This window comes from Muntiacus reevesi, chromosome 4, assembly GCF_963930625.1.
Source record: "Muntiacus reevesi chromosome 4, mMunRee1.1, whole genome shotgun sequence".
NCBI lineage: Eukaryota > Metazoa > Chordata > Mammalia > Artiodactyla > Cervidae > Muntiacus > Muntiacus reevesi.
In genome coordinates, this window is record NC_089252.1 from 59,115,341 (window position 1) to 59,122,860 (window position 7,520).

Here is a 7,520-nt window from a genome sequence, read left to right on the forward strand (position 1 = left end):
GATTCATAAAATGATGTGCTGAGAATTCTATTTTCTGAACCTTTTTTTTAAGAATTTTTGTTACTTATTTTAAAAGTGCTTTTCGAAATTCAAAAGTTGAATTTACTGGGCATGGAGTGATTTTTAGACTGATTTTTTGAACATGTTTAACACAGTTAAGGTATTCCATTGTCACAGAACTATTCATGATTTTTAAAAATTTTCTTTAGTTAGATTTTGTAATAATTTTATGATAAATTAGATTTTAAGTTGTCAAATTATCTGGCTTTTAAATTTGTTCATGGTATCTCCTACTCTTCTGTTAATTTTTCATAAATTTGAAAAGAAATATATCTAGATTTAACTGTAAAGATTTTACTTCTTTCAGAAATTCCAATTTGTGATTAATTCAATTTATTTTACTTAAAAGTGTGTATTAGTAATTTTTATTGAGGCAAAATTCATTATTTTAAAATTTTAAAAATATAGAATTCTTTGAATCAACACATCAGCAATGTTGTGCAATCATCACAGGAATCTAGTTGCAGAACATTTTCATCACCACTTGCCAGTTAAGTCAGTTACCATATTACCATTTCTCCTTACCCTGAGGACCTGGAAACCACTAAGTAATTTTTTAAATTTCTCTGAATTTGTTTATTCTGGGCATTTTATATACACAGAATCAAATAATGTATGGTCTTTTTGGTTATTTGTCCTAACATATTCTCCAAGTTTATTTATATTGTAGCGTATACTAGTACTTCATTAATTTTTGTCATGAATTAATATCCTATTGCATGGATAGAGCAAAAGCCTATTATTTATTCATGGGTTATTAGTAATTTGGGGTGTTTTTGGCTATTGCAAATAGTGCTACTGCAATTGTTTATACAAGTTTGTTTGAATAATTGTTTGCAATTTTTCTGTTTATTTCTCTAGTAGAGGAGTTCCTGGATCCTGTGGCAATTCAGTATTTAACTTTATGAGGAATAACTGTATATTCAATACAGAACATCATGTTACATAACCATCAGAAATGTTCTCCAGCTTTTAATTTCTTGATAGTGTCTTTTGATGCACAAGAGTTTTTAATTTTAGGGAAATCAAATTCATCTATTTTTCTTTTGTTACCTGTGATTTTATTGCTATATTTAAAAAACTGTTGCTTAATCCAAGGTCTCAAAAAATTCTCCCTTTGTTTTCTGCTATGAATTTCATAGTTTCAGTTGTACATTTTGTTCTTGATCTATTATATATATATAAAGGGAGGTAAGGTTCCAAGCTCATTCTTTTGTTTTGGATACCTGTTTATTGGCATCACTTACTAAAGAGACTACTCCATTCCTCAATTTAGTTCATTTCAGTCACTCAATAATGTCCAACTCTTTGTGACCCCATGGACTTCAGCATGCCAGGCTTCCCTGTCCATCACCAACTCTAGGAGTTTACTCAAACTCATGTCCATTAAGTTGGTAATGCCATCCAACCATCTAATCCTCTGTCGTCCCCTTCTCCTACTGTCTTCAATCTTTTCCAGCATTGGGGTTTTTCCAGTGAGTCAATTCTTTGCATCAGGTGGTCAAATTATTGGAGTTTCAGCTTCAGCATCAGTCCTTCCAATGAATATTCGGGACTGATTTCCTTCAGGATGAACAGGTTTGATCTCCTTGCAGTCCAAGGGACTCTCAAAAGTCTTCTCCAACACCATAGTTCAAAAGCATCATTTTTTTTCTGGACACAGCTTTCTTTATAGTTCAACTCTCATATCCATATATGACTACTGTAAAAACCATATATTTGACTATATAGACCTTTGTATTGGTAAAGTAGTGTCTCTGCTTTTTAATATGCTGTCTAGCTTGGTCATAGCTTTTCTTCCAAGGAGCAAGCATCTTTTAATTTCATGGCTTCAGTCACCATCTGCAGTGATTTTGGAGCCCCAACAAATAAAGTCTCTTACTGTTTCCATTACTTCCCCATGTATTTGCCATGAAGTAATGGGACTGGATGGCATGATCTTTGTTTTTTGAATGCTGAGTTTTAAGTCAGCTTTTTCATTCTCCTCTTGTAAATTCATCAAGAGGTTCTTTTGTTCCTCTTTGCTTTCTGCCATATGGGTGGTGTCATCTGCATATCTGAGGTTATTGATGTTTCTCCTGGCAATCTTGAATCCAGCCGGGCATTTTTCATGACATACTCTGCATATAAGTTAAATAATCATGGTGACAATATACAGCCTTGACATTCTCCTTTTCAAATTTGGAACCATCCCATTGTTCCATTCCAGTTCTAACTGTTGCTTCCTGACCTGCATACAGATTTCTCAGGAGACAGAATTTTCTACAGCTTATTGTGATCCACACAGTCTAAGTCTTTAATGTAGTCAATGAAGCAGAAGTAGAGGCTTTTCTGGAATTCTCTTGCTTTTTCTATGAGCCAACAAATGTTGGCAATTTGATCTCTGGTTCCTCTGCCTTTTCCAAATCCAGCTTGAACATCTGGAAGTTCTTGGTTCACGTACTACTGAAGCCTCACTTGGAAAATTTTGAGCATTACTTTTCTAGAGTGTGAGATGTTATGTTCATTAAATAGTTTATATTTTACATTCCACATATAGATGGTATCATACTGTATTTATCTTTCTCTGTCTGACTCATTTCACTTAGTGTGATACATTTCAAGTGCATTCATGTTATTGCAAATGGCACGATTTCATTATTTTTTTTGTGGGAGAATAGTATTCCATTAAATATGTTATCTTCATCATTTATCTGTTTATGGACACAAACTGATTCCATACATCAACTATCATCAATAATGCTGCTATGAACATTGGGTGAATGTATCTACTGAATAAGCATTCATTTTTTTTCAGACATATCACTACGAGTGTCAATTCTGGGTCATATGGTAGTTTTAGTTTTAGTTTTTTGTGAAACCTCCATAATGTTTCCTATAGTAACTGTACCAGTTTTCAAGGGTTCCCTTTTCTACACATACTTGACAAAATTTGTTATTTGTGTTCTTTTTAATAATAGACATTTTGGCAAGTTTGAGATAGTATCTCATTGTGGTTCAATATGCCAAAACAGTTTTGAGACAGAGCAGAGCTGAATGTATCATTCCCTCAGGATAAAGCTACAGTAATCAAAACAGTATGTTATGGGCACACAAACAGTCTCAGACATGAGTGAAATGAAATAGAGACACCAGATATAAACCCACACACTTATGGTTTGTTAATCTATGACAAAGTTGGTAAGAACATGCAAGGTTGAAAAGACAGAGTCTTCAATAAATAGCGTTGAGAAAGTTGTAAAAGAGGATGAAATTAAAACATTCTCTAACACCATATAAAAATGTAAATTTGAAATGGATTAACAAGCTAAATATAAGACTGGAAGTCATAAAACTGCTAAAGGAAAGTATTGGCAGAACACTCTATGATAAAAATTGTAGCAATATTTCTGGATTTGTCTCTTAATGCAAAGAAAGCAAAATGAACAAATGGTACCTAATTAAATTTAAAGCTGTTTGCACAGCAATGGAAACCATCAGCAAAGTGAATAAATATCATGAATGGGAGAAAATATTTGCTAATAGTATGACTGATAGGTTAATATCCAAAATATGTATACAGCTCATACAATTCAGTATTTTTCAAAAAAATCAACTTAATTAAAAATTGACAGAAGACATAATAAATATTTTTCACAGAAGACATACAGTTGGTCAACAGGCACTTGCAAAGATATTAACCATTGTTAATAATCAGAGAAATGCAAATTATAGCCTCTTTTTAAAAGACACTTTTTGTATGTTTGTTATGACCAGTGCGTTCTCTTGGCAGTACTCTGTTAGCCTTTGTCCTGCTTCATTCTGTACTCTGAGGCCAAATTTGCCTGGTACTCCAGGTATTTCTTGACTTCCTACTTTTGCATCCCAGTCCCCTATAATGAAAAGGACATCTTATTTGGGTGTTAGTTCTAGGAGGTCTTGTAGGTCTTCATAGAACTGTTCAACTTCAGCTTCTTCAGCATTACTGGTTGGGGCAGAGACTTGGATTACCGTGATATTGAATGGTTTGCCTTGGAAACAAACAGAAAATTCTGTCATTTTTGAGATTGTATCCAAGTACTGCATTTCGGACCCTTTTATTGACTATGATGGCTATTCCATTTCTTCTAAGGTTTCCTGCCCACAATAATAGATTTAATGGTCATCTGAGAGAAATTCACCCATTCCAGTGGGAATGGGTGAATCTTAGCTGATTCCTAGAATGTCGATCTTCACTCTTGCCATCACCTGTTTGACCACTTTCAATTTGCCTTGATTCATGGACTTAACATTCCAGCTTCCTATCAATATTGCTCTTTACAGCATCGGACCTTGCTTCTATCACCAGTCCTTTCCACAATTGGGTGTTGCTTTTGCTTTGGCTCCATCCCTTCATCTTTCTGGAGTTATTTCTCCACTGATCTCCAGTAGCATATTGGGCACCTGATGACCTGGGGAGTTCATCTTTCAGTGTCCTATTTTTTTTGCCTTTTCATATTACTCATGGTGTTCTCGAGGCAAGAATACTGATGTGGTTTGCCATTGCCTTCTCCGGTTCCTCTGTTTAACGTAGGGTTATTTATTTATTTATTTTTTCTGTATCATTACCAAAAAAAGTAAATTCTTCCTAATCCTGGGTGCATAAATAGTCATAAAAATAAGTAAACTTCCTCTGTGTTTCTTCAACGGTGTTCTGGATACATTTATATTCTTATAACAACCTGTGAGGTGGATTATTTTTCTCACTTGATATTAGAAGAAATAAGAACATAAGGTTGCAAGAAATGCACCCCAGATCAAGAAGCTGCAAGTGGGAAAAGGCAAGATTCTAATCTGGTGTTTCTGATTAGCAAACTAATATGCTCAGTCCTGGGATTGTCATTTTCAACATTTTGCAGAAAAATGAGGTGTATTCTTTCTTTTACAATTAAAAATAAATTTTAAGATTTAATTCTGTAAAATTGCTATTGTTTTTGAAAAGTGTTAAAACATAGTATATATACATATATATATATATAAATTCATGTCAATGGACATGAGTCTGAGCAAACTCCAGGAGACGGTGAAGAACAGGGAAGCCTGGCATGCTGCAGTCCTTGGGATTGCAAAGAGTCAGACGTGACTGAGCAGCTGCACAACAGTATACATAAAGTAACAATATTTACTAAGCATCAACACTATTGAAGAACCTACTTAGATGATATTAATGGTATTTGAGGGTATTCAGAACTAATCCCATCTTCAAATTTACCTACTCTTAGGATCAGGAATATCCTTTTAATATGAAAGTTGTGACACATTCAGAAAGAAGTTATTCAGATAATTCAATATCAAATCAATAGTAGATAAATCGTTCTATATGTTTATATATTTCCTTCTAGCCTAAAGAGTCAATGAAATTTCACAGAAAACCTGGAACTTGAATTTATAATAAATTGATGTAGAAAACCATGGAAAATGATCATCCTTGGATGGTCTATTCCATAAGTAAGCAGGCAGAAAATCTGGTGGAAACACCTCCAAATGGGCCTTTCCACTCTTGACAAGTCTTTCTCTGGAAATGTAAATAACAGATGAAGACATTTTCAAATCCATGTGTGGATATTTAATAAGGTTCCAATACAGGTTCAAGGACTTTGTCTTATAGCTATTCTTTTCTCTTCCAGGAACTAATTATATGCTTTGATGGAAAGGCTTTTTCTTAGAAACAGATATTCTGAAGAGACATGCTTGAGAAACACTCATTCTTGAGTGGGGAATTGTATTCCCTGCACTTGCAGCTAAAATATGTGAATCCCCTTATAGGAGCCTGGGTTTCTAAGGACAAATGCCATGTGAATGACAAGAAGAGCATCATTCCAGCCTTTGGACCTGCGATGTAGTTAATTTGTGCACTCATGTCAGAGAGAGAACTTCTTTCTTGTTATCAGTATCAAAGTTCCTGGATACCTAGTACTGTTTTCTTGAGAGATAGAGCAGTGAGGGCCTAAAACTAATGACAGCCATTTGAAAGTATTTGCATACAAAACTCGTTTTTCACAATCCTTAGAAGGCTATAAATATAGAGAGAAACTCTTAAAAGTTTCCAGTAAGTTATGTCTGGGACAGTTGTGGCAGTCATTATGGAATACTAAGTGACATTACACATGTGGATAGATACATAAAACACAGGAAATTAGTTCTGATTTCAAAGTGAATTATTTGACATCTTTGTCACTTGGTATCATTTTGGTCCTTCTAGGAAGTATGTAGTGATCAACTTTTGAGGTTTTAGTTTGCTTTCTTGATAACTACTGAAGCCAATAATTTTTAATGTTATTATATTATAGGCAATTTCTATACCTTTTTTGGAATTTTTTTTTAAGATCTCTGTGCAATTTAAAATAGGAGTTCTGGGTTTCTCATCAGTAAATTGTAGGTGATGTATATATATATATATATATATATATATATATATATATATATGTATATATATGTATATGTATATAGATTTTCTAGATATAGTTCTTCTTTCATATATGTGTATTCTTATATAAAATAAATTTACATATACAGTTATACACATAAATTTATATATAATGTAAAATTTTGTACATGTCAATATAGATACAATTTTTTCCTACTCTGTGGATAGCTTTTTTACTTTTAAAATGTATGATCTCTAATGATCAGGTTTAAAATATTGACAATGTTCAACTTTTTAGTTTCTTTATGGCTCTTGATGGTATTTTTCCTACAGATTTTCTATAGATTTAGCTTTGACATTTTGATCTCTGACTCATTTTGAGCTAATTTTTGTCTATAGCATGAGGTAGTGGTTGAGGTTCTTTTTTTTCATACAAGGGTATCCAATTGATGTGGTGTAATTTGTTGAAAAATATATTATTTCTGCCTTAGTTACTTTGATATCTTGGTAAAACAATTCATCTATTTAAGTCAATTTCTGAACTTTTTATTATGTTTCAATGTTTTTTTTTGTTTATTTTTATATCAATATTTCACAACCTTGCTTTCATTCATTTAGCTGTTTTTTCATATTTTTAGTTTATATTAAAATACAGTTAATTAACAATAATGTGTTAGTTGCATGTACACAGCAAAGTGATTCCATTATACACACACAATTATCCTTTGCTTTTTAAATTATTATCCCAGTTAGATTATTATAGACTATTAACCAGAGATCGCTGTGCTATACAATAGGTTCTTTTTTTTTTCTTTTTTTTTAAATGTATGTGTTTATTTATTTTGCTTTGCAATATTATATTGCTTTTGCCATACATTGACTTGAATCCTCCATGGGTGTGCATGTGTTCCCCATCCTGAACCCCCTCCCACCTCCCTCCCCATCCCATCCCTCTGGGTCATCCCAGGGTACCAGCCCTGAGCACCCTGTCTCATGCATCAAAGTAGGTTCTTGATTGTCTATTTTAAATATAGCAGCTTGTACATGTAAATCCCAAACTCACAGTCTATCCCTC